The sequence below is a fragment of the Lissotriton helveticus genome, chromosome 3_2, assembly GCF_964261635.1.
Source record: "Lissotriton helveticus chromosome 3_2, aLisHel1.1, whole genome shotgun sequence".
Taxonomy (NCBI): Eukaryota; Metazoa; Chordata; class Amphibia; order Caudata; family Salamandridae; genus Lissotriton; species Lissotriton helveticus.
Window position 1 is genome coordinate 149574693 of NC_136062.1, and position 27599 is coordinate 149602291.

Below are 27599 nucleotides of genomic sequence, written 5' to 3' on the forward strand. Positions count from 1 at the left end.
ACACAATGTGCAACACATGTGCATGTAGACGTGTTGACGTCGGGTGTGACCCAACATACGTTTTAACTTATTCATATCTACACAGTACATCACGCCTGTATCGCCACATTCTGGATATGTTGTCAGTGTGTGGTTCATGTGAGGTCACTACAATGGTGGGGGTACACATGCATTCAGTGTAAGTGTGTTGCCTGTTGTGTCACCATGAATGTAATGTCCGTATGCTCACCATTATTGGTGTTGGCATTGGTGCATGATGACATGGTGTGTGTGTATCATTATCGTTAGTGTGCATGCACTTGCATGTGTCCCTGTGATGTGGCTTCTACACATTAGGGTCATGACACACGTCTTGTCAGTAATGTTGACATGTGACTAAGTAGCGTTGTACGTGTTGACACACATCCTGTTGCAAGTGGCTGCACATTGTTAATGGGGCAGTCCGTATTGTAGTTACTATCAGAGATGTCACACATATGAACATTGTCCTAAACATTTATCTTCTTGCTAATGTTGGCTTACATGTGATGGAGTTGCACACCTATGCGTCGTTTGTAAGTTGACTCAAGTTACATCTCTCTCCCACACAGGAGGGCTCCAAATGTGCATCGGCCATACACTGTGCCGGAGGATATGGTTGACGAGGAGGTGATCAGGAAATTCCGGCTAGATCGACGTAGATTGATGGAGCTTGTTGCCCAATTGTCACCTCATCTGCAGCCACGAAGGACGTATCCTGGTTCCATTACACCCACAGCAAAGGTGATGGCGGCACTACACTTTTTCGCTACTGGCACCTTTCAGTACACAGTTGGACATGCCGGGGGGATGTCACAGTCCATGTTCAGCATGGTACTTCGGGATGTTCTAAAAGCTATGATGCTGTACAAGGATGACTACATCCATTTCCCACGGCCGGAAGAGTTGGCAGCAGTCAAAGCAGACTTCTATGCACTGGGCCAGATACCACACGTAGTGGGTTCCATTGATGGCACACATATCGCTCTAATTCCACCACGGGCACGTGAGCAGGTTTATAGGAATCGGAAGCACTTCCATTCGCTGAACGTGCAGGTGGTGTGCCTGGCCAACAACATCATCTCCCATGTGTGTGCAAGATTTCCTGGCTCCGCACATGACGCCCACATCATGCGGAGCAGCATTGTCCCCCAACTGATGGCAAATCTGCGTCCCAGTCATGCCTGGCTTGTTGGTGAGTATGATGTGGGGACTTTTGTGATATCTGTGTGGCATGGGGTACCCCCCAAATCTGGTAGTGATATTTGTGTCTGTCATCCCCCTACATAGGCGACTCGGCGTACCCAAACCGGCCCTGGCTCCTGAGTCCCATACGTAATCCTACTACAGCGGGCGAAATGCGCTACAATGATGCACATGGAAGGACACGTAGAGTGGTGGAACGTACTTTTGGACTGCTAAAGTCTAGGTTTCGGTGGCTGGAAAAGACAGGAGGGGCCCTGCCTTACTCACCAGGCAAAGTATGCAGGATCGTGATTGCCTGCTGCATGCTCCACAACCTGGCCGTGCGCAATGACATTGAACTGCTCTTGGACCCTGAAGACGAACAAGTTCCTCGGCCTCCCATCCCACCCATGTGGACTGATGAGGATAGTGGTGAGGAGGAAGGTGTGGACCAGAGGCGCCAGCTCATTGAGCGCTACTTCCCTTGAATGTGAGTAACTACCTGTTGTGCCGGTTGACAATGCCTTATGTATGTTTGCTGGTGTTGTGTGGATGTGGTGTGCATCAGCTGGGTGTTCTGCTATGTGATGGTTGCATATGTGTTTGTTCATGTATTTGGACATGCAAGTCTCCATGATGTGTGTCCTCTCATCCAATGGTTTTGTGATGATTGTGGTTTGTGGAATGTTGCTGTGCAGTGTGTTGTGATGGGTGTGATTCTGTTTCCTGACGTGTGTTTGCTCTCTCTGAATTTCCCTAGGTCACTCCCGCAGCGGCATGATTATGTACGACTTGGATCCCTGCACCTGGTTACGTCTGTTTCTGAGGTAATCATGTGATTAAACATGGAGGCAACACATCATTGAGTGTGTAAGTGGCATTTATTTACAGGTTGTGCATTGGTGCTGGTGAATATTTACAAGTAAGTGTGGGGTGGGTGAGTGTGAGTTGAAGGTAATGGCAGATGAATTGTCCGTGCTGACACCACGTTGGCTGATGTCAGGCTAGTCCAGCAGACCTGTGCCAATGATTGGCTATGTGGGACAGGATAGTTGGCAGGGTGAATGGCTGGCTCAGGCAGTGTCAGAGTCATTGTCGGCCCCTCTTGCTGCGTGTGGATGGAGCACCACCACTGCTCTCACCCACTTCCAGCCTCGGACGGCCCCTCCGTCTTTGAGGTGGAACGGAGTCAGCTGGGGGGGCAGGTTGCTGAGGGGCCACATCCGTCGCCAGGGGCACAGGTGGCGGTGGGGGTGGTGTTGCTGGCCGTGGCGTCTGGACACTTGGTTGAGGGGGGGGGTTGTTGCGGGCTATCCATTCCCTCCACATTGTTGTCTGCTGGCCCATGATGTCCACTATCTGGCCAAGGCAGCCCGCAATGTCCCGCAACATGTTTGTGTTGTCCACCGAGTCCTGGTGGGCACGATCTGCATGTTCCTGGCTACGGTCGTAGGAAGCCTGGCACCTGGCTAGCTAGGGCTTCAAGTGACTCTGCCACAGGATGGGGTGGGTGGCCTTCCTCAGCGCGACGGAGTGTGGATCTCCTGGTTGGCTGATGTGGCCTCGCCGCTCTCCTTTCTGGCCCACTCTCCCTGCTCGGGTGGGATGCCGATGGCCCTGCGTCGTGCCGTGGGTTAGGCAGGGTGGCACAGGCAGGAGTGGTGGTACTGGTGGTGGTGGTGGTGGTGGTGAGTCTGCAGCTCACTGTGGCCGGTGTTGCTGGAGTTACACAGGCGATGGTTGTGGTGGCCGGGATTTCTTGTGAGCCAGATGGCCCTGGCGGTCTGCTTGGGCCTGCACCATCCTCCGCACCGGAGCTGCTTGTGGCATCGTCCTCAGAGAGTCCGGTATGGGTGTGAGGCGAGTCTTGCGGCCGGTTGCTGGTTTGACCAGTCAGATTACGATCACCTGGAGGACAAGATTGTGCTGATCAGTACTGTGGACATTACATGTTCATATCAATTTGATGACATTTCAGTGTCCTGTCGCACACACCCCACCCACCTCTCACACACACACACCCCCCACACCCCACCACCCTCCCTGTGGACATGGGGGCCTGTTGGGAGTTGTAGTGCTGGTCTCTCACACACCCCACCCACCTCTCACACCCCCCCCACACCCCACCACCCTCCCTGTGGACATGGGGGCCTGTTGGGAGTTGTAGTGCTGGTCTCTCACACACCCCACCCACCTCTCACACACACACACCCCCACACCCCACCACCCTCCCTGTGGACATGGGGGCCTATTGGGAGTTGTAGTGCTGGTCTCTCACACACCACACCCACCTCTCTCACACACACACACCCACACCCCACCACCCTCCCTGTGGACATGGGGGCCTGTTGGGAGTTGTAGTGCTGGTCTCTCACACACCCCACCCACCTCTCACACACACACACACCCACACCCCACCACCCTCCCTGTGGACATGGGGGCCTGTTGGGAGTTGTAGTGCTGGTCTCTCACACACACCCCCACCTCTCACACACACACTCCCCCCACACCCCACCACCCTCCCTGTGGACATGGGGGCCTGTTGGGAGTTGTAGTGCTAGTCTCTCACACACCCCCCCCACCTCTCACACACCCCCCCCCCCCACACCCCACCACCCTCCCTGTGGACATGGGGGCCTGTTGGGAGTTGTAGTGCTGGTCTCTCACACACCCCACCCACCTCTCACACACACACACCCCCACACCCCACCACCCTCCCTGTGGACATGGGGGCCTGTTGGGAGTTGTAGTGCTGGTCTCTCACACACCCCACCCACCTCTCACACACACACACCTCCACACCCCACCACCCTCCCTGTGGACATGGGGGCCTGTTGGGAGTTGTAGTGCTGGTCTCTCACACACCCCCCCACCTCTCACACCCCCCCCCCACACCCCACCACCCTCCCTGTGGACATGGGGGCCTGTTGGGAGTTGTAGTGCTAGTCTCTCACACACCCCACCCACCTCTCACACCCCCCCCCATACCCCCCCCCCACACCCCACCACCCTCCCTGTGGACATGGGGGCCTGTTGGGAGTTGTAGTGCTGGTCTCTCACACACCCCCCACCTCTCACACACACACACACCCCCACACCCCACCACCCTCCCTGTGGACATGGGGGCCTGTTGGTAGCCTTTTACATTTTGGTGAGTATGTGGCCCACGTGCATGGGTTGGGGCCTGGGAGATGTGTCTGCTCTCTGTTGTGTGAGGCTGACCATGTCGTTCTGATCGTGGTGCTTGGTTAGTACTTACCAGCCTCTTCTCCTTCCTCAAGTCCTTCAAGGCTCTCTGGGTGCAGTATGGCCAGCACCTTCTCCTCCCAATCTGTGTAGGGTATGGGCTCCGGGGGTGTGCCGCCTCCAGTGAGATTAGCTCTCACAAGGTTTTTGGCACGGATGCCTTTCACCCTGGTTTTCAGGTCATGCCACCGCCTCTGTATCTCGTGCTTTGTCCTTGGCACGGTCCCAGACGCATTCGCCCGACTGACAATCCTGTCCCACATGTGATTTTTTTGCGCCACGGTGGTCTGCTGGACTTGGGCCCCGAATATGTGGGGCTCAACACGGATAATTTAATCTACCATTACCCTCAACTCGGTCTCCGTGAATTTAGTTTTTTTTTGGGTGCCATGGTGTGTGGTGCTCAGGGTGTGGGTTGAGTGAGTTGGGGGGTGCAGGTGTGTGTTGTGTGGTGTGTAGGAATGGTGTGGTGGGTGTTTGTGTGGTGGGTGTGGTAGGGTGGTGGATGTGTGTCTTCAATTGGTGTATGCTGTTGCTCGTATTAGGCCTCTTGCTAGCAGCTATGCTGTGATGCAAAGGATTGTGGTAGTGGGTGTGAGTCTTTTTATAGTCGTGTCTCAATGGTTGTTGGCAGTCAGGTGGTAGGTGGGTGTGTTGACTAGTGTGTATTATTGGGTACTTGGGGGGGGGTGTAATTGTGGCTTGTGATTGGTGTTGGTGTTTCCGGTACTCCTTTTTCGTGTGTTTGCAATTTATTTCCGTCTCACGTTTTGACATAGGTTTGACGGTAGGGATGTTGTTCGTGTTGGCCTTCCGCTGTGATGCACTATTTCTCGTTGCAATGTTTCCGCCGTGGACGTGGATGGCGGTGCGTACCGAGGTACAGGCGGCGTTATCCTAATCGCGGACACGGAGCCTTCGCAGGTATGGCGATGGAGGTGGCTGTTTCCCCGTTCATGTGCGTCCGCGGCGGATGGGGTTTCGTCGGTTCTGTCCGCTTGCGGCGGTCTCAGGTGTACTCCGTCCGCCGCGGACGGGGTTTGATGTACTCCGTCCGCCGCGGACGGAGTTTAATGGCATTTTTATCCTAATCGCAACGGCGGGTTCTCCGCGGCGCGGTCGGGAGTATCTTGGCCGCGTCCGTGGCGGACGGATCCCGTTTCCGTCCGCCATCATAATCGACCCCATAGTCTGCACCTCCATAGGGCTGTATTCCGGGAGCCTAGTGCCATCGGTGATGTGCACCTGGAGGGCAGGTCATAACTGTAAGTACTTGTAAAATTGGGATGGATGTAGGGAGTAGCGGGTTAGCATTTCTTGAAAGGAGAGCATATGGCCTCTAACCCACATGCCCCCAGTTGAGTGATGCTGATAAGATCCCAAGCTTTGAACCCCTGCAGCCCACTGACCTCCCGGAACCAAGCCCCATGCCAGAGAGGGTGTACATTGAGTCCACTCACACGTCCAGGCAGTGTGTCGTAGCGATGCCTGCCAGGCCAACAACACGGACCGCGTCACATATGGTAGTTGGGATGGGATGGGCCCTCCGTACATCATAGTCTGGACTTTGGTTAGTCCCAGCTCACTCAGTTCAAGCCGATAGGCCGGGTCGGACCATCCCCCATTGAACCAATCATGGACCACCAGAAAGACGTGCTGCTAAGAAATAAAGGTACAGATGCGTCATCCCATACCCCCATCAAAGGAGGGTATCCGGCATGCGGACAGAGCCAGGTGCGCTCTCCCCCTGCCCCAGAGAAATTTGGTTGCTCGGCTGTCCAGTTCCCTGAACCAGGTCCTGGGAAATCAGAAGGGGGTATTCTGAAGGACGTAAAGAAACCTGGGGAGGATCATCATTTTAAACAGAGCAACCCTCCCCCAGGGGGTTTAGAGGCAACGTTTTCCATTTTTGAAGATCTTTGACCTTTTTAACCAGTAGAGTGACTTTAAGGGACCAGACCAATTCCGGAAGCAGGGTGACCCATATCCCCAAATATTTAAAAGAGTTGCACAGAAGCGGTATGTTGGATTGTCGTAACAGTCTCTCGATAGGTGGAGTGGGACCAGCACCGATTTCTCTTGCAATGCAATCCCAAGGAGGTGGTTTCATCCAGAAAGAGCAAGACATCATCTGCGTTCAACGCTCCATCTGTAGGGCGAACAGCAAGGGTGAGAGGCGACAACCCTGCCATGTGCCCCAGGCAATGGAAAGGCTTCTGATAATACGCCGTTGACCAACAAAAACACACACACACACACCCCTCCCCATGTTCTGTAGATATGCCCAGTCCACTGAGTGGAAGGCTTTTTCAAAGTCTACGAGGAGAAGAGCTAGGTATGGGGTGAGTAAGTGGCGATGGGCTAGAGCCAGCTGTAGGCTCCGAAAGCAGTGTCGGGTCACACGCTTGGGCATGAAGCCGCTTTGGTCTGGGTGGACCAACAAGGGAAAGTAAGGCTTCAGTCGCTGGGCCAGGATGGTAGCGTACAATTTGATCTCTATATTGAGGGTGAAGATGGGACGATAGTCCGCACATTGACGGGAGGGGGTCTGGGATTTCGGGAGGACCACGATAGTGGCGATATCTGTTTCTGACGGAAAGGAACCTTTTTCCAAAGCTTCCTGAAATAGGCCAGCCAGATGTGGCACATCGCATAATATTCTTGTGGAAGGCCGTTTGGGCCCAGGTCTTTCCCGATGAGGTGAGACAGGGAAAGTGATTGCTCCAAGCGAAGCGCCTGCGCTTCCCTCAGGGTAATTTCCCACAACTGTGCTTGTCTCTGTTTGTTAAGCTGCCCCTTTGCGACACCTTGTATGGTCGACTTCCCCGCCTCCCACGGGGTACCCGGGGAGGCCACCGGACCCTCGTTAGCAAGAAAATAATGTCTGAGTTCTGTTCCTACCTCCTTTATGAACTCTTTGTCTTGGAGGAACCATGCGTTCATCCTCCATGTTTGGCTGGCTGAGGGAGGGGGACCCCTGTACTAAGGAGCACCGGAGAGTGGTCGGAAATTCCACTAGGCAGGATGCGAATGTCTACAATTTCAGATCATCAGAGCAGTCCGTAGCGGGGACAAAGATCACATCTATGCATGCCTGTGTGTGGTGGGCCGTGGACGTGTGTGTGAAATGAGCGGTGCGAGGATGCCATGTGCGCCACGCATCACAAAGGCCCAACGACTCGGACCAGTTCCTTAGCTGTTTCGCTTGTGCCGTTCGGGAGGCAGAGGGAGGGCCCGTTATGTGTGGCTGGGGAGAAGACTGCATTAAAATCAACACCAATGATGGTGTTGCCCAGAGGGAGAGTGTTCAGCAGGTTTGCGTAGGTATGGGTGCGAGCATCGAGGGGGGAGAATACATGGACATGAGATTGAGGGGAGAGCCAGTCAAGGAGCCACAAATTGCCACAAATGTGCCCTGGGGGTCATAGATCACCTGGGAAAGGACAAAGGGCATTTGATGAGGATGGCCACCCCACGGGAGCCCCTGGAGAAGCTGGAATGCCATATTCTTATCATACCCGCAGCGAACCAGGAAGGGGCAACAATTACCCAGGAGGAGTGTTTCTTAAAATGTTTCATAGAGGATGTCTATGTGAAGGCTTTGCGCATAGCGCAGGACTGCCGTGCACTTAAGCCGGTCTTAGAGACCGTTAACATTCTACGACAAGACATGGAGAGATGCCCAAGGCGTGGTGTTCTCGGTCACGGGAGCCCCTGGAGAAGCCGGAATGCCATACTCTATTGTACCCGTAGCGAACCTGGAAGGGGCAACAATTACCCAGGAGGTGTGTTTCTCGAAGTGTTTCATGGAGGATGTCTATGTGATGGCTTTGCGCATAGCGCAGGACCGCCGTCGCTTAAGCCGGTCTAAGAGACCGCTAACATTCCACAACAAGACATGCAGAGATGCCCTAGGCGTGGTGTTCTCGGGCACGTCGGGCGGTATCTGGGTCCAGGACGTGTCATCCTAGAGTGGTACGTGGATGCGTGTGGGTGCCCACAAATATGTGGGTGGTCGCATGCTGTGAGGACAAATCCAGAAGGGCTCGAAAAATCCACTCGCCCACTCGCATATGCGAGCTAAATTTAACAAGGTCTAGCTGTTTTTAGGTCCTACTCGCCCTTTCTGGCGAGTAGGAAGACCAAATAACTTTTGTCCTCTGTCTGTGAAAACGGAACAAATGTGACAAGATAACAAGATTTAAGGGCATTTTATTGCTCACAAAGTTAATGAGCAATAAAGATGCCTTTAAATCTTGTTATCTCGTCACATTTGCTCTGTTTTCAGAGACGGGGGTCAAGTAGGTTACAGTTAGGTCGAGGAGATTTTTCAAGTTACTAGTCCTGCAGGACAAATACCATTTTTCTGATTTTTCAAGCCCTGTCCAGCCCTTGGAGAAGATGCATATGTCGATCCGTGGAAGCTGAAACGGCAAGACAAGAAAAACAACAACCTAGGGAAAAAAACAGTCCCAAACCTCTCCACCTACCCCACCCTACATTTCGAGAATGGAAGCATCTGTCGACCCCCAATTTAACAAGGCCAAACTAGAACACTCGGATTGGTTGCGTGGAGGACCCCTCCAGAAGGACGGATAAGCAATCGATCAGCATTAAAACAATTTAAATGAACATAGAACTCTACCAGTGTCAGAGTACCACGCCGGGGAGGCGTCCCGCCCCAATGGTGGATATGCAGCAAACTTGACCACGTAGGCCTTTAGAGAGTAGGAGTGCGAGAAAGGTCTGAAACTGTCTTGGGTGAACCCACCTGGGCTAGCGATGAGGATGATCCAGGTAAGTTCTCGGTAGAGCGGAACCTGATGCGGGCGGAAAGCCAGATTGGCTGGAAGAGTCATGTGGACCGCCACCCTCGAGGATCGGAGTGCTGTTGCCTGTGACTGGCGCCCCCTATGAGACCTCCTGCTGCGCTGCCGCTGACGTCCCGGCGACCGCGGACCCTCAGGCTGGGAGCCCCCACGGTCTGAAGAAGGGTCGCGCCTATGACGGAGAGGGCGTTTTTCCATCAGCCATGTCCACGCCGCCTGGGGTGAGTCAAAGAACTGCGTTTTGCCCTGGAAAATGACCCAGAGGCGTGCAGGGAATTGGAGCTGGTACTTTAGGCCTAAAGCACGCAGCTTCTTCTTAACGTCCGTGTATGATTGCCAGAGATCTTGGACTTCCCTAGTTTAGTCCGGGAATGCCATAATGGTATGATTTTGGAACTTGAGGGGACCTACAGCACGTGCCGCACGCAGAATGGTATCACAGTCCTTGAAGTTGAGAACTTTCAGGATGATGGGGTGAGGTGGAGCTCCAGGGGGTGGCCTAGGTGCAAGGGATCTATGCGCTCTCTCAACCTCAAACCACGTCGAGAGGGTGTTTTTAGGCATCCATGACGTAAAGCCATCCTCGACAAAGGTGGCCACCTGGCTCGTCTCAACCCCCTCGGGAAACCCCACCAGGCGGAGGTTGTTACGACATGCTTGGTTCTCTCCGTCTTCCGTATGATTGCGAAGGTGGGCCACCTGGTCCTTCAATTGTGAGATGTCGTCCTCTGCAGTAGATATGCGGGACTCGGCTTCCGTGAGCTGCGCCGTAGCGTTGCGGAGGTCTTGTCGTAGGAGACACATCCACCTTGATTTCTCCAATCTTCCCCTCAACGGACGCCTGCGAGGCACTGATGGCTTCAAAGATGGTGTCAAGATTCCTGTCTTGGGGGTGGACCACCCTCCCAGGAGGTTCCTGATCGGAAGCATTAAACCGGTCCATTTTTGTCTGCGTGGATTTAGGGGCCCTGTCCCTCCCCATGGTTGAAAATAAATCAATTCATCTCCCGGATGTCAAGGAGCAGGTGCAGAGGCAGCCAGTGATAATGAGAACTCTGTATGGAGGCCAAGGATCCACAAGGGCAAGGAATATTCAGGTCGCTGCACATAGACCGCCTGGAGAGCAGGCAGCTGCGGTACCCCGCCCGGCAGAGAATTGAGGCACCAGCAGTTCTGACCGCAAGTCCAGGGGGATGCCAACAGACTATCAGCCTCTGGCAGGGCCCTGGGACACGTGGATCCGGACCTGGGCCAATGACAAAGTGGCTCAGGCCTACAGGGGCACATGTGCCAGTGTCACTATGGTGACACCTAACTTTGTGGACCCTGGACAGATTGTACTGGGTGATAATTACCTGGTGACCAATGCAAGCAACGTCACTACTACACATAGTGTGGCAGTTGTTAACTTCTCCTGGGGAGGGGTAACTGGCCTCAAAAGAGTTGTGGTAAGTGCAGACCTCCCAGTTGAATGTCTGTTGGGCAATGATCTTAAATCCTCAGTATTGTCAGAAGTGGAGTATAGGACTCATGCAGAGATGTTTGGCATATATATCAGCTTATGTACTTGCTGTGACCAGGTCACAGGCCAAAAAGTGCCAAACTGAACAGGTCTTGAATCCTGTAACTATGGACCAAGTACCACCCAAGAAAAAGAGCAGTAGGGTTAAGGCAGTGCCTTCCCCCTGCCCTCAGGTGATGATCAGCCTTCTTGGGAAGCTGATTGTGAGACCCCTGCAGGAACTGTCCTAGAAGAACTTGAACCTGACCAGGTTGAGTTTCTTGGGACAGGGGGACCTTCAAGGTCAGACTTGAGGCAGGCACAGTTAGACTGCCCCTCTCTTGAACCCCTCAGACAGCAGGCTGCTTGTGGGGCTGCTGGGAATGCTACAGGTACCCATAAGGTTTACTGGGATGAAGGACTCCTTTATTCTGAGCGTAGAGACCCCAAGCCTGGTGCTTCCAGGAGGTTGGTCATACCTCAGGCCTTTAGGGGTTTCCTTCTTACCTTAGCCCATGATATTCCCTTAGCAGGACATCTAGGCCAGAACAAGGCTTGGGACAGGCTTGTCCCTCACTTTCACTTGCCCCATATGTCAGAAGATGCCAAGGAGTTGTGTCGCTCCTGTGTGACCTGCCAAGCCAGTGGCAAATCAGGTGGCACAACAAAGGCCCCCCTCATACCACTACCTGTGGGGGGGGGTACCCTTTGAAAGAGTTGGGATTGACATTGTTGGACCAATGGATCCCCAAACAGCCTCTGGGCACAGATTTATACTGGTGGTAGTGGATCATGCCACCAGGTTTCCAGAAGCTTTTCCACTAAGGACCACAACAGCACCTGTTGTGGCTAGAGCCCTCCTGGGAGTTTTCTCAAGAGTGGGCTTTCCAAAGGAGGTTGTCTCAGACAGAGGTGCAAACTTCATGTCTGGGTACTTGACTGCTATGTGGAAGGAGTGTGGTGTTAATTACAAATTCATTACACCCTACCATTCACAGTGCAATGGTTGCGTTGAAAGATTTAACAAGACCCTCAAGGGTATGATCAAGGGTTTACCTGAAAAGCTTAGGCGAAGATGGGACATCCTCTACCCTGCCTTCTGTTTGTTTACAGAGAGGTCCCACAAAAGGGGGTTGGCTGCAGCCCTTTTGAACTTTTGTTTGGGCATCCTGTAAGGGGACCTCTATGTCTGGTGAAGGGAGGATGGTAGTTACCTCTCAAAAAGCCTAAACAAGACATAGTGGACTATGTACTTGGCCTCCGCTCCAGGATGACTGAGTATATGAAGAAGGCTTCTAAAAACCTTGAGGCTAGCCAAGAACTCCAAAAAGCTTGGCATGACCAAAAGGCTGTGCTGGCTGAGTACCACCCAGGACAGAAGGTGTGGGTGTTGGAGCCAGTGGCCCCAGCAGCACTCCAGGACAAATGGTCTGGACCCCACACAATTGTTGAGAAAAAGGGAGAGGTCACCTACTTGGTGGACCTTGGAACTCCCAGGAGCCCCCACAGGGTGCTCCATGTCAACAGACTCAAAGCATATGTTGACAGGGCAGACATGGGCTTGCTCATGGCTACAGATGAGGGACAGGAGGAAGAGAGTGACCCTCTCCCGGACCTGTTGACTCAGAACCCTGATGATGGTTCAGTTGATGGTGTGGCCTTAGCTGGCAGCCTCACTGACCGGCAGCAACAGGACTGCAGACAAGTCTGCCTGTGAAGAGTAAGATCTACAGGCAACCTGACCATGTCAGAGACTGTATAAAGACTGAGGTACTTAAAATGCTGGAGTTGGGAGTAATTGAGCCATCAGAGAGCCCCTGGGCCAGCCCAGTAGTCCTTGTACCAAAACCTCACACCCAAGATGGTAAGAGAGAGATGAGGTTCTGTGTGGACTATAGAGGTCTCAATGCTGTCACTAGGACAGATGCTCACCCCATTCCAAGAGCAGATGAGCTCATTGATAGATTGGCTTCTGCCAAGTTTCTGAGCACATTTGATTTGACAGCTGGCTATTGGCAAATCAGGTTAGCTGAGGATGCCAAGGCCAAAACTGCTTCCTCAACCCCAGGAGGTTATTATCAATTTGTGGTAATGCCCTTTGGCTTGAAGAATGCACCTGCTACTTTCCAAAGGTTGGTGAACCAAGTCCTCACTGGGTTGGATGACTTTTGTGCAGCTTATCTTGATGATATTGCTGTCTTCAGCTCCACCTGGGAGGATTACCTGATCCACCTGAAGAAGGTTTTAGAGGCCCTGCAGAAGGCAGGCCTAACTATCAAGGCCACTAAGTGCCAGATGGGGCAGAGTAAGGTTGTGTACCTGGGCCACCTTGTAGGTGGGGGTCAGGTTCAACCACTGGAGAGTAAAATCCAGACCATCAAGGACTGGGCTCCTCCAACCACCCAGAGACAGGTCAGAGCTTTCTTGGGCCTGTCTGGTTACTACAGAAAGTTTGTTAAGAACTATGGGTCCATTGTGACACCACTTAATGACTTGACTTCAAAGAAGATGCCAAAAAAGGTTCAGTGGACAGTAAGCTGTCAAAAGGCATTTGATGACCTGAAGAAGGCAATGTGCTCTGCACCTATCTTGAAGAGTCCTGACTACTCCAAAGAGTTTATTGTCCAAACAGATGCTTCTGAGTTGGGGGTGGGAGCTGTGCTTTCCCAACTTAATGTAGATGGTCAAGACCAGCCCATTGCTTTTATTAGCAGAAGGCTGACCCCTAGAGAGAAACGTTGGTCAGCCATTGAGAGGGAGGCCTTTGCTGTGCTTTGGGCCCTGAAGAAGTTGAGGCCATACTTGTTTGGCACTCACTTCAAGATTCAGACCGACCATAAGCCCCTCTTGTGGCTAAATCAGATGAAGGGTGAGAATCCCAAACTGCTCAGGTGGTCCATTTCCCTACAGGGGATGGACTTTACAGTGGAGCACAGACCAGGGACTGACCATGGCAATGCAGATGGTCTCTCCAGGTACTTCCACTTAGAACATGAAGACACAACTGGTCAAGGTTAGTCTAGTGTCCCTGCGTTTGGGGGGGGGGGGATTATGTAGGAGAGTAGGGTCTGCTTTCCTGTGGTCCCCCATTTTTTTGCTATTTGCTTCACTGGTTTTCGACTTAATGTGGCTGTGGGCCTGCTAATCAGACCCACAGCCCTGCTGTCCTCTCTCTAAATTTCACACCATGTACTTTAGGTTCATCACCAATTGGGATTTGGGTCACTCTTGTGAGTCCCTGTACAGTGTACTATAGGTACCCAGGGCATAGGTGCACCCAAGTCCTACCAGGGGCTGCAGCATATCTTATGCCACCCCTGACTGGCCATCCAAACTGACACAACTGGCTGATCACTCAGCTGGGTCAAGGTCGTGTAATCACCCCTTGCCTAGGTATAGTATTCCTATACCTACCCTTATATATAGACACATATGCACCTATAAGTCACTCCTATGGCAGGCCTTAACAATCCTGAAGGCAGAGTGCTTGGTTTTATGTGAGATGGTGCTCTTGCATGAGCTGAGCCTGTCTGCAGCTTTTGGAACCATGTCCTTATAGCTGTTCTATGATATAGCCATACCATATACTCTTAAGTGCATTATGAACCTGGAGGTTAAATGCTAACTTTGGTTTGGCCTTATCAAAACATGTCGTGTAAGGTGTCATACGCTTTGGAATACTACCCCCTTGCCAGTTCTGGCGACGGGGGTAGCATTCCACCCTTTTAGAGAGAGAAGACATGTTGTTCCTACTAATCCCTGTTAAAGTTAACCAGAGCCTCAGCATCACAAAATGGATGCTGCTGCCACAGACACAAGTCTGACCTCCTGCTGCTGGGAGTCCTTCCAGCGCGGGAGGCTTGGACAATAGGTTTCCTGTCTTGGGAGGTGTTAGCACCACCCCAGATAGGCTATAGTGTATTGGGGCAGGGAGGGCTGAATTAAATGAGACACTGCCTGGGGCAAACAAGGTGTCCCATGCATAGTCCAGTTCAAACCGGTGCTGGGGCACTCCAGCCCCAGCTCTGGCGCGAAACTGGACAAAGGGAAAGGGGTGTAACCACCCCCTTCCCTGGTCCCACCCATAGGAGGGACCTAGCAGATAATCCATCCCCTAAATTTGGTATATAGGTAGGAGCTGAGTCCCAAGACTTTAGATTTATCCCGACTGAAACTTGAACCGAAACTCTGGACCTTCGACATTCGCACTCATCATAGAAGACTGAAGAATCTCCCTTGTGGTCAAGGAGTGACCACCCTGTGCAAGCAGGCACCATCAAGCGATCAACGGTTTGCTTTGTCGACGCTCCCACTGGAGCCCGAGCACAGAGCCTGACAAGACCCGGACTTCCAGACTTCCAACAGCCGATCCACAGTCACAGCTGAGCTGAGACCCGTGGAGGCGACGAGAGACGTGGGACCGGCCATCTCGGAAAGCCAGCTAATTGCTTTCCGTGCAACTTCTGAGGCACCCTCGAAGTTGTGCATTGGGGATTGAGAAGCCCCAGCCCCGAGCATCATCTGCACTGAAGATCAGCCCTCCACACTCCACGAGTTCTGCGTGGGATCCTTCTGCATATTCCTGCTCGACTCGCCTGTCCGGTCACTTGCCCGTTGGCTAGTGGCCTCTGTGACGACGAACCTTTTGATTTACACCGCTGGTATGGTTGCTCCAGACTGGCCCCTGCTTCTCTGAAAAGGAGAAGCCCATCAGACCTTGCTGGTCTGATCCAGAAGCCATCTTCGATTCCTGCGTGGGTTGCCTTTGCCAAGGCTTGTTGACTCCAATCCGGAAGCCGACACCGCCGACAGCGAGAACCTTTGTGGGACAGTCCGTATCCAGATCCTGGTCGTCGTCGAGACCTCCTGGTCCACGTGGCTGCAGAGACAAGCTTCACGACATCACCTGATTGCTTTGCGACATCGCCTGGTTCCTTCCTGGTCACTGGCTAGTGACCCAGACTCTGTCCACTCTGCTTTCAGGTACTCTTCATCCTCGATCCGCACTTGGATCCACCCGGACACTTCCCTCCTGGTCGCCTGCAGTATCTTTCGTCAAGGCTCCATTGGATTCAGCGACGAAACCCGACACACTTTGACACCTATGCACCCGCTTGCTGTGGGTGAGGTAACGCGAGTACTTCGGTGCTCCTGTGGGTATTTACTATCCTAGTGTCTAACTTTCAAGTAGCTTTCTCCATGTCCATCCGGAAGTGACCTAAAAGAACTAGTTTCCAATTCTTTCGTTCCCATTCTAACTCTATGGTAACTTGCGTGCGTGTAAAGACACTGCACGCGCATCCCGTGGGCCTCCTGCTCCCTATCCTTTGGTAGTACAGCGTAGCCCCAGCGATTCTCCAGGCCCTAGGCCTATCCTTTGTTCGTGACGTGGTTCTTATACCACTATTTTAGTATATGGTTCGAAGTGCCCCATGGGCATTACTGTATTTTGTGCAACTTATTGTATTATAATCGAGTATCTTGTTATGTTCTTGTGCCTCTGACCTCATAAAGAGTTCAGAGAATTGTGTTAGAAATAAATACATATATATTTTGATATACAACCTGTGTGGTGTCCTTTCACTTGGTATTAAAAGGGTTACATATGGTAAAACAGCTGGCTTCACATGCCCTCTTGAGTTTAGCCTAAGACTGCTTTGCCCATGCTACCACTAGGATAGCTGGTCTATAAGGTTGACTTTACAACCATAACCATAAGGGTTGTTTGGACTGTTGCAAGGTGCTCACTAGAATAGTGAACATCATATACCAGGCCAACTTCTCACATGTCCCCTCATCGCCATGTGCAGCGCAAGCAATCTACCTGGTATCTCTTCCTAAAGGTCTACCACCCTTCCGGGAAAGTGTGTTGCGAACAGGACGGCCACTCCCGCCTTCTTCCCCGTTATGGAAGAAAAATATTGGCAGTCAAACCATCTTGACCAAAGGCTGTTCCAGTCCGCTCGCATTAAATGTGTCTACTGAAAGAGACAAACTTCACATTGAGAATCCTTAAGCAGTGTAAGGGGTGCGCACTGATTCACTAGCGAATTGAGGCCTCGTGCATTGAGGCTCAATAACGAAACCTTAAGGGGAGCCATTAAAGAAGAGGCAAACGCAAGTGTGCAGCATGTCGGGCTCACCCTCCAAAGGGATCAGAGAACCACTCTCTCATTTCCCATACCAGGGAGGGGAGACAGCAGCTATTGAGAAGGAGAAAAGAGATGCCCAACCTGTCCAAGCCATATAAAACCCCCAATTGGGATGTGTGTTAAATAGGAAAGGACCCTTAAGTGGCCTCTGCATTATTCCCATGTTAGTGATGTCCCATGTGACCCCCCAGCAGAGTCTCAATCATGCTGAGCTAGTCGGCGAGACCAGTCCAAGAAAGGAAGTCCCCTTGGTTCCTTACTGAAGCTTCAGTAATGATAGTAGGTGACATATTCCCCGGGTCTCCAGTAAGGCCATACAATCCCCAATCCCTATCTGGAAAAGAAATGCGGCAAAGATGCAAAAGAAATATAGAAAGAGAAAAATGCCAAGAAAATAGTGTAACTGTAAAGAGATTAACAACAAAAGGACAGCCTGAAAGTGGGCAAAAATATCACCATAGTAAAAGGGTCCGCGAAGCAGGTGGCTGATCATCACCATAGTCGAAAGATAGTAGCATAGGGTGGGTCTCCACCCGATGTGGCCATGCTCATGACCCATCCCTAGATCTGCAGATAACCAGCAAACAGAAACAACGTGGCTTGTCTAGTTTGACGTTGGTGTCACTGCTTTAAAATCTCTCCACTGTCATGGCGATCTTGCAGCTGTTTAGGGAGGGCCTCCCATTCCCTTTGGTTTTCCATTTCAGAGGGCCACAGTCTTGCATCCTACCCCGTCCGGCAATGCCTTCTCAGTTACGTAGTCTGTGATGCTAGTGCTTCTCCGGTTGACTGGTCCAGATTCCCCATAGTATCCAGGTCGACTCCCAGCACAGCCGGCGCCTCACTCAGGGACCGCACTGCATGTGTTTTCTTGTTCCAGAGGAAGATCAGCCTGAAGGGATGCCCCTATTGATAGCAGATTCCTTTCTCGCAAAGGTGGGTGGTAGCCGGCTTCGGGGCTCTGCGCCACTGAAGTGTGAGGGAGGAGAGGTCTTGATATATGCCAACCTGCAAGCCCTCAAGTTACATAACTGCCATGTCCCATGCTGCTGACATGATGATTACCTTCTGCGTGTAAGAGTAGAGGCAAGAAGTATGTCTTGTGGCCTACCTGGGCTTGCCGCAGGATGTCCGACCCGGTGGGTACCGTAGAGGACAATGTCCTTGTCGCCCAACGTCGGTGCGACATGTCGGAAGATCCACGTTACAAAACCCTCCAGTTTCCTGCTACCTGCCTGTGGAGGCACTCCCTTGATGTAGATATTGAAGCGTCATGACCTGTTTTCAAGGTCCTCTAGGGGCAGGGAGAGCTCCTTATAACAATCCTGCAATTCTAGCAGCTCCCAGGGGTGATCATTAGGTTCCTCCTCCCTATGATCCCGTCTTCTCCAGGTAGTCCAAGCGGTCACCCAGTTTAGTAATATCAATTCTGACCTTTTGTATGTCAGCAGTAACCTCCTGGCGTAGACCTGCAAAATCTTCCCTTAACGTGCCAAATATATGTTCCAAAAATTGGTGAGTGACTGGCTCCTCCGCACCAGTCCCGGGCGGGTCCAGTTCCCATTCCTGTATGTGCGCTGACAGCAGGTCAGGGGCATTTCCATCAGCTTTCTTTTTGCTTGTGAGGAATTGGACTGATATGAGGAACTTGCTGAGGCCAGTGGTCTTAACAACTCTCCAGATGCTGGTATGCTTGCTCCGCCTAAAGTGGCTACGAAGGAGGTGGCATCTTATTCGCGGTGCAGGTCAAGACTAATATCTTGAATGAAATGCTTAAACTTGGGGCTTCCTCATATGAACCCCTTTTGCCTTTCAATAAGGCACTTATGGAGGTGCTTCAAGGCACTTGGTCCAAGCCTAGCACAGGGGCTCCTGTAAATGGGACAATAGCATGCTGCCGTCTCCCTGCATCGGGTGATCCAAGTTTCCTCAGCCAACCCCCCACCCGTGAGAGCTTGGTTTTTCAGGCTTCAACATCCCATGGTACTTCCCCTCCAGCTCCCTCCGGACAGGGAATCCAAGAGGCTGGTTGCACTAAGGAATAAGAAGTTTTAATCCACAAGCCTTGCTTTGCGGTCGGTGAACACTATCAGGTGTGGTCTGGATATGAACTGGACAGAGCGGTTTTGTTGACAGTGGCATGATGGTGCCACGCCTTGCTGAGAACATCTGGCTCTCAAGGTATGTCCAGGCCAATCTTGTGAACGTGCCCTTCGATGGGACTCGTCTCCTTGGACAGAAAGCAGACTCAGCACTGAAGCGCTTCAAGGACTTAAGGGCTACGGACAGGTCCTTGAGCCTCTTGGTAACACCCTGCTCCCATTCTGCCTTTCCCCCCTTTAGTGGCAATGGACGGGGTTTTCAGCGACGTTAGCCGCATTCCTGCCACCGTCCTGTACAGACTCCACAAGTTGTGCGAGGACGTGGTTGCGGTACATTCCAAACTCATAGCAATGGTAGGTAAAATGCATCTTCCACCCACTCCTCGGCAGCTGCAGCCTCCAAGCCTTTCTAGTTTGGTTCGGCAAGACCATGCCAGTCCAGTTGGAGGGAGAATTCAACATCATCTCCCCTGCTGGCGGTCAATAACATCAGGCAAATGGGCCTCGCAGATCATTCAGGCTGGCTACTCTTTTCCTTTTCTGTCTTTTCCTCCTCCTTTACTGTCAACTCTAGAACGGCTGGTGGAGGATCATTTGTAATTGCTCTGAGACATAGTTACAGTTCTCCTGGCCCAGAGGGCTATAGAGAATGTTCCTATTTCAGAAGTAGGCAGTGGTTGTTATTCCCGCTACTTTCTGATACCAAAGAAGAACAAAGGTTTTTGTACTATTCTAGACCTCCGGACCATCAGTCTCTTACTCAAAAAATTAGAAATTCAAGATGCTCCTGTTGGCTCAGGTCTTGTCTGCCCTAGACTAAGGAGACTGGCTGGTATTGTTGGACTTGCAGGATGCGTATTTTCACATCCCCATTCTGCTAGCCCACAGACGTTACCTGTGGTACAAGCCAGGCCACAAGTACTTTCAGTTCACTGTGCTGCACTTTGGCCTTTCCAGCGCCCCTCGGGTGTTCACCAAGGTGAATGCGGTGGTTGCAGCTCATCTGCGCAGGTTAGAGGTTTCAGTCTTCCCCTACCTTTACAACTGGCTGTTGAAGGCGTCCTCTCCCCATACTGTCGTCTCCTACCTCCAGATTACGGCAGGCCTCCTGCATGCGCTGGGGTTCACTATAAACATGCCACAGTCACACCCGACTCCTTTGCAGACGCACCCTTTCATCAGAGCTGTTCTGGACACATTGCAATTCAGGTGTATCCTCCCGGGCATCGAGTCCAGAATATTCAGCTTATGATACAGATGTTTCAGCCCCTTTCCTGGATTTTGATGTGAGAGTGACTCTGAGGCCTCTGGGACTCATGGCCTTCTGCATCATGTTGGTAAATCATGCCAAAGTGGCATATGCAAGCTCTACAGTGGACCAGAAGTTCCAGTGGGTGCAGCATCAGGAGAATCTCTCCAACATGGTGTAGATCTTGGAGAGAACTGCAAACACTCTGCAGTGGTGGTTAACAATCCGCGGTTGGGTCAGAGGCAGACCCTTCTCCCTTCCCCAAGCAAATCTCACAGTAGTGACAGATGCGTCACTCCTAGGATGGGAAAGCCCTCGTGGAGAGGTGGAAGTCAGAGGACCCTGGCCTCTGGCTGAATCAGGCCTCACATCAACGTGTTGGAGATTCGGGCGATCCGACTAGTATTGAAAGCATTTCTTCCTTCTGTCAAGGGGAAGTTGGTACAACTGTTCACGGACAACAAGACCCCCAAGCAGGGCTATGTGGAATCATGGGCCCTTTGTGAAGAGGCCCTACGTCTCTTGAGATGACTGCAATAGCAGGGCATGGCCGTGGTGGATCAGTACCTGGCAGGTTCTCTGAACGCCAGGGTGGACTAATTCAGCCATCAATGCTTAGCGGATCACGAATGGTGTCTCCAGTCGGAAGTGGCACAAGCCCTCTTTCAACAGTGGGGAGGGCATGCATTAGATCTGTTTGCCTCTGGAGAGAAAGCGCAAAACCAGCAGTATTGCGCGCTGGAGTTTCAAAGTCTGTTATCGATTGGCGATACTTTATATCGCAAGTGAAGCTCAGGTCTCTTGTATGCCTTTCCACCCATACCACTTCTGCCCAGAGTTCTGAGAATCAAGAACAACCGGACCCAAGTCATTATTGTGGCTGCGGACTGGGCGCGGAGAGTCTGGTATTCAGATAGTCTTCAAATGAGTATTGATCCTCCGATTTGGTCTCCTCTTTGGGAGGATCTTCTGTTACAGCAGCAGGGAAGGGTCCTCCACCGGAACTTGACAACTCTCCACCTACTTGCGTAGAGATCGAGCGACGACTGTTGAGAGCTTTTTACATGTCACCCGAAGTATGTAGTGTTACCTTGGTGGCAAGGCAGCCCTCCACCAAGATGGTATATGCCTGTTGTTGGCAAAAATGTGTAAAATATTGTACAGGAAGGTATATTGACCCTCTTTCTGCTTCTCTATATAATATTCTTCTTTTTATTCTTATATTTGCCCAGCAGGGCTCTGATTTGGGTACTATCAAGGTTTATCTTTCTGCTATGTTGGCTTTCTTGTGGCTGCCTGACCAGCCCTCTTTATTTAAGTCCCCTGTTGTGAATAGGTTCTTAAAAGGGCTAGTTCATATATTTCCCCATACCCCCTATATCATGCCGCTGTGGAATCTAAATCTGGTTCTTACGTATTTCATGTGTGCTATTGTTCTCTCCTGCTGCTTATGATCAAGACAGCTGTTCTAGTGGCAATAAAATCTGCCCGGAGAGTGAGTGAGCTGCAGCCTTTGTCATCCAAACCTCCCTATCTTATGACTTTCCTGGATAAGGTAGTGCTATGTACCCGTGCCTCATTTCTTCCTACAATGATGACCCCATTCCATCTGGTCAGTCAGTCGCACAACCACCTTTTTTGCTCCTCTGCATTCCTCTAAGGAAGAGGAGCGTCTCCATCGTCTAGACCCAAAAAGAGTGTTGTCATTCTACCTTGACCCGCACAAAAGAGTTCCGGATGGACAACAAACTCTTTATTAGCTATGGCAGAGTTAAAAAATATTGGGTAGTGAAGAAATAAACTCTTTCGCACTGGTTCGTTGTCTGTAACATCTGCTACACCTTGGCTAGAAAGCAGCCACCTGCAGGTTTACAAGCACATTCCACCAGGGGGAAGGCTGCAACCACGGCGTTGGCTTGTGGAGTAGTTTATCTTTCTGCTATGTTGGCTTTCTTGTGGCTGCCTGACCAACCCTCTTTATTTAAGTCCCCTGTTGTGAATAGGTTCTTAAAAGGGCTAGTTCATATATTTCCCCATACCCCCTATATCATGCCGCTGTGGAATCTAAATCTGGTTCTTACGTATTTCATGTGTGCTATTGTTCTCTCCTGCTGCTTATGATCAAGACAGCTGTTCTAGTGGCAATAAAATCTGCCCGGAGAGTGAGTGAGCTGCAGCCTTTGTCATCCAAACCTCCCTATCTTATGACTTTCCTGGATAAGGTGGTGCTATGTACCCGTGCCTCATTTCTTCCTACAATGATGACCCCATTCCATCTGGTCAGTCAGTCACACAACCACCTTTTTTGCTCCTCTGCATTCCTCTAAGGAAGAGGAGCGTCTCCATCGTCTAGACCCAAAAAGAGTGTTGTCATTCTACCTTGACCCGCACCAAAGAGTTCCGAATGGACAACAAACTCTTTATTGGCTATGGCAGAGTTAAAAAATATTGGGTAGTGGAGAAATAAACTCTTTCGCACTGGTTCGTTGTCTGTAAGATCTGCTACACCCTGGCTAGAAAGCAGCCACCTGCAGGTTTACAAGCACATTCCACCAGGAGGAAGGCTGCAACCACGGCGTTGGCTTGTGGAGTGCCAGTCCTGGACATCTGCCAGGCTGCAGCATGGGCTTCACTGCACACATTTGCAAAACACTACTGCTTGCTTTGTCAGGTCCACAGGGACAGGGCTTTTCTCCCCTTCTGTCTTGCTGGACTTTCTAGTCTAGTAAATTTGACCGCAGCCCACCCCCAGGAATTTTGGCTTGGCTATCTATTCAAAGGTAAGGAATCTGCAGCCAGAAGTCTCTTATCAGATGAACAAGTTACTTACCTAGAGAAAATATCTAGCTGCATATTCCTTACAGACCCATCCATGCCTTCCCTTCTCTGGACTCATTTAAAGGGCTGGGGTTAATCTCCTTTACAGGGCCCAGGTTTTGACCCACACTAGTCAGTTCACTTCATGTCTCCGCGCTTCTGACTTGGAAAGAAGCGAAACTGACATACGCACACCTGGGTGGTGCCTATATAAGTGACCGCGACATCACAGCTGATGCCGGCAACATTATGCATAGCCAAATGGAGCCACTTGATTACACGTAGATGTACTGCTCATGCAAAGGTTTCTAGATCCAGTCTGACGCCTGGGAAAGTCAAAGTAAGGAATTTGCAGCTAGATATTGTCTCTACCTTATAATGCGTTACCGAAGGTAAGTTACTTGTTCAGTTGTGTCAAGGCAACCCCACCAAGAAAAGTGTAAAGGGTGCCAACGGCTCGTTAGTGAGTATATGTTGTTTATACAATTTTCTATATTTATGGATATGGACGTTTTAAGGGTTTTGTTGAATTGAAGACCAAGTTATTTAATTTGTTGAGATTTCCACTTGAAGTTAGAAAATAAGAAATTGTGTTTAAAAGTGAATTTGTTGAGTGGTAGTATTTCACATTTCTCGTTTCATTTATAGCTAGACACAGGGCATTAGATGTGACTTCAGATGTAAAAGCAGAAATCGAAGATTGAGGTTTTGATAGAAATAATAAAGCCAGTTTAACCTGCTGAGTATTATGGGTGAAACCATGTATGTCTGTGTTTTGGGGGCAACCTTGAAGAACGCTACCTAATGTAAAATATGGAGAGGTTAACCCATTTGCACAAATGGTCTCTTGGGTAGAGGTATGAAGATGGGAGATTAAAGCAGTGATTTTGGGGCCATATCCGAACCAGGTAAGCATATGAAATAAAAACGACTAACAGACAGTGTGGAACGCCTTTACAGCAACTAAAGTGATGGCCGCTAGGGATTCGGTCCTACCTGTGGATTTGGGCAGAATGTCAATGAACAGTTGTCCGAAATGTACCTTCCTTTAACAAAGTCTGATTGCTCTTTCCCCCCAAAAGATCAGGAAGAAATGGTTCTAGTCGTTAGCTAAGGCCTTTGAAAAAATGTGTAATCAATATTTACAAGGGGTATGGGTCTGTAATTTTACAATACTGCGGATCTTTCCCCTTCATTTTGGAATAAGACAATCTAGTGTGTTTAGGAAAGAGCCTGATGGTTTACAAGAGCGAATAAAGGAGTGAATAAGGGTACATAGCTTGGGGAAAGGTAGTTTAGAAAACTGTGTGTAGAATTTAGCCTAGAAACCATCTGGGCCTGGAGCATTATCTTTCTTGAGTGAATGTAATGCAATGTGAAGTTCTGTGTATGTAATATCTGATTCTAAGGATGAAAATTTAACCTGTGGGTAAACTACTTTTGAACAGAAGACGACTACTGTAGAATTTGGATCAGATGGGGATGTTCAGATGTGTATAAGGTTTTGTAAAAGTTTGCAAACTCATTTAGAAATTCCTGGTCTTTATAGTGAGAAGTGTTATCTGTGATTGATTTCATTTGTAATTTATGTTGTTTAATTTTGAGGTAGTTTGCTAGAAATTCTCCAGATTTATGTTGGCCACCTTAGAATTTGGTGCTGAATTTATGAAGATATGATGATGTGTTTCCAGTAGATAATTTGTTAAATTGGAGATTGGCATTAATAAGTTGTTGTAGACATATTTTTGATCTCGAGGTATAGTAGGAATGTTCTAGGTGTTTAATTTCCATAAAATTTGTTTGGATTGAGTTTGAGATCATTTCCTTTTTTTGGATACAAAATTAATTATAACTTCTTGGGCTGAGGCCTTTAATGCATCCCAGATGGTATTAAAGACAATATCTTCAGTGGAATTAAAAAGAAAATATTCTTGAAAGAATGAAGTAAAAGAGGAGGTGAATGAGGTATCCAGTAATAGCGAGTTATTAAATCTCCACTGTTTTGGCGGGTGGATTTAGGTAAGATGGTGCATAGGTGTATAGAAACGGGGGCATGATCAGATATCCAGATGGAGCTTATTCTGTAGAGTGTAAGGTCCAGGTTAAGATATGGGAAATATAGATGTAGCATGTGGTGTACAAGAGAGAAGCATGAGTACTCTAGCAATGTGGGATTGTACAAGCTCCATGCATCTGCTTGGTGATGTTGCTTAAGGGCATGAACAAATAATTTCTGGGATATGTTTGGAATATAGTGTGATGTGGAATATCTGTAAATAAATGGATCAACAAGTTGATTGCAGTCACCAGCTAAAGCAAGGTTATCATCTGGATATTGTAGGAGTTTCTGAGTGATGTTAGACCATAACTGACCATTCGGGGCATTAGGTCCATATACATTAAAAAGAGCAATTGGAACTTTATCGATCGACAGTTTAGAGGGTTGGCATCTTCCTTCTGCAAACATTTTCCTAGGATATCAATTGGATGTGAAAGGATTTATGTCAAAGAATATTAACTCAATTTTTTTACCATCTCCCAGTGAGAAATATAGTTCACACTCACTCCTCTGTTTAATTTCAATGATTCACGCTCTGTGAAGTGTGATTCATGCAGGAAAGCAATATGTGTATTATGTTTTGAAAAATGGGTCAGAACTCTCTGTCTTTTAATTGGAGAATGGAAACTTCTAACATTCTAAGATAAAATGTTCAGGGCCAAAGGAGAGAGACAATATGAGGGGATAATCAGACAGAAAATGGGGGAAGTTAGGTAAGAGCCATGCAAAAAGGATTACGCGTAGTATTGTAAGGGAAGAGATATGAATTGATCAATCAAAAGTATTAAAGAAAACTAAAGAAGATAAGGAATTATTGAAATAGTAGACCAGAAAGAAAAAAGGAAACTGTTCCAAACATGAAGAAATAGGGTGAGTACCATAAAAATAAGGAGAAAAAGAAACAGCTAAAAATACTAAAAGCGCTTCAATAAAGATGGGGAGGGGAACCTCATTCAGATGATGACACATACGGTCCTCGGGTGGGAGACAATGGTGCAAGAAGGGTTTTAGGATGTGGACCGGGGTGAGCACAGGCACAAACAAGAAGACAACACCTGTAAGAAGAAAACCTGAGGGTAAGTCAACAATAAGGTTACAAGCAATCCAGCAAAACTATGAAATTAAAACATTACAATAATAAGACCACATCTAAGTGTAAATTTAAACTTAAGAACTGTCAACATCAGAATTGAGAGATGTGAAGATCATAAGAGAGTAATGTTAAGATTTAGTAGATCTGGAAACATCCATAGTCTCAACTTTACATGTTTCAAGAAAAGCTTTCATGTGACTGGGGTCCTCATAACTTGTTGTTTTGTTCTTGTAGGTAACTTTGAAGAGGCAGTGGTGGAATAGCCCAACATGAGCACCAGGAGAGCATAGCATCGGTCTCATGCTCAAGAAATCTTTGTGTCTGTCTGCAGTGCTTTTGGTTTAATCTTAGGAGAAATCAATATTATGACCTGACCACTAAATACATTTCAACGAGTTGGCTGCAGAAATAATCTGGATTCGTTTTTGTGTATTCTAAGAAATAAATAATGACTCCACTGAAGTTTACCTAGTCTATGACCATGCTGAATGTTTAGTGGGGGCCTGTACGGTAAGCCCAATAGCTTAGGAAGAAAAGATTTTAAAAATGCAGTAAAGTCCCTTCTCTCTGCACCTTCAGGAAGACCATATTTCCATAGATTGTTCCTTCTATTATGATTTTTAAAGTCTTTGACATGTTTTTGAAGGGTTAAAATCTGTGTTTGATAAGAATTCACTTCAAATGAGGTTTCATTTAAATTTGTAATCTGCAGATCTGCTGCTAATAATCTTTCTTCCACATGAGACCATCTGTCTCTAAGAATTTGCAGTTTGGAGTTCGTTTTTTCCATGTAGGGGCTCAAGGCCCCGATCTCTTACAGCAAAAGACTCATTGATGCAGTGGGACGAGACTTTGTAGGAGATGGTAAATCTTTTTTTAGCCTTTTGGTTGACGCGTTCCTTGTATTAAACGGCGTAGGAATAATGTTAGAGGAGAAGGAGCATTGTAATTTAGAATCTCCACATTTGGTACCTTCCTCCTCCCCTAGTATATTCAATAGAATGCGCTTACTGTTGGTTCTAAAGCTTGCCTTTGACTGTTGTAGTGTTCTTTTGAGGCAAGAAGGCTGTGACTGTGTGGAGCAGTGGAAACTGGTCAATAAAGCATATTCAGAACCTACCTTGGAGTTTGTACTTCTACCACCACATGAACCTACTTTACAACACTGGCGACAAGTTGGCTTTCCAAAAGGGGCAATTAACGTCTCCTCCACTTTTCTATTTTCCACTAGTCACATGCTGTGTAAATCTACGTTCTACGGTAATGTTTTTGACCTCATTCCCAGTAGGTCTTTACCCCTCCTACCCGGATACCTCGTATTTAAGACGCTTAACTGAGCTGTCAATTT

The 27599-nt window shown here is 49.4% G+C and overlaps 1 long non-coding RNA gene across 1 annotated transcript in view; it reads left to right on the forward strand.

The window, feature by feature from the left end:
• The window catches only part of LOC144826243 (uncharacterized), a 214080-nt gene extending 186753 nt beyond the window's left edge, over nt 1–27327 (forward strand). The window contains exon 4 of the long non-coding RNA XR_013609728.1: nt 26486–27327. This is a non-coding gene — a long non-coding RNA (uncharacterized LOC144826243). The remainder of the gene's footprint in view (nt 1–26485) is intronic.
• The last annotated feature ends 272 nt before the right edge of the window (nt 27328–27599 follow it).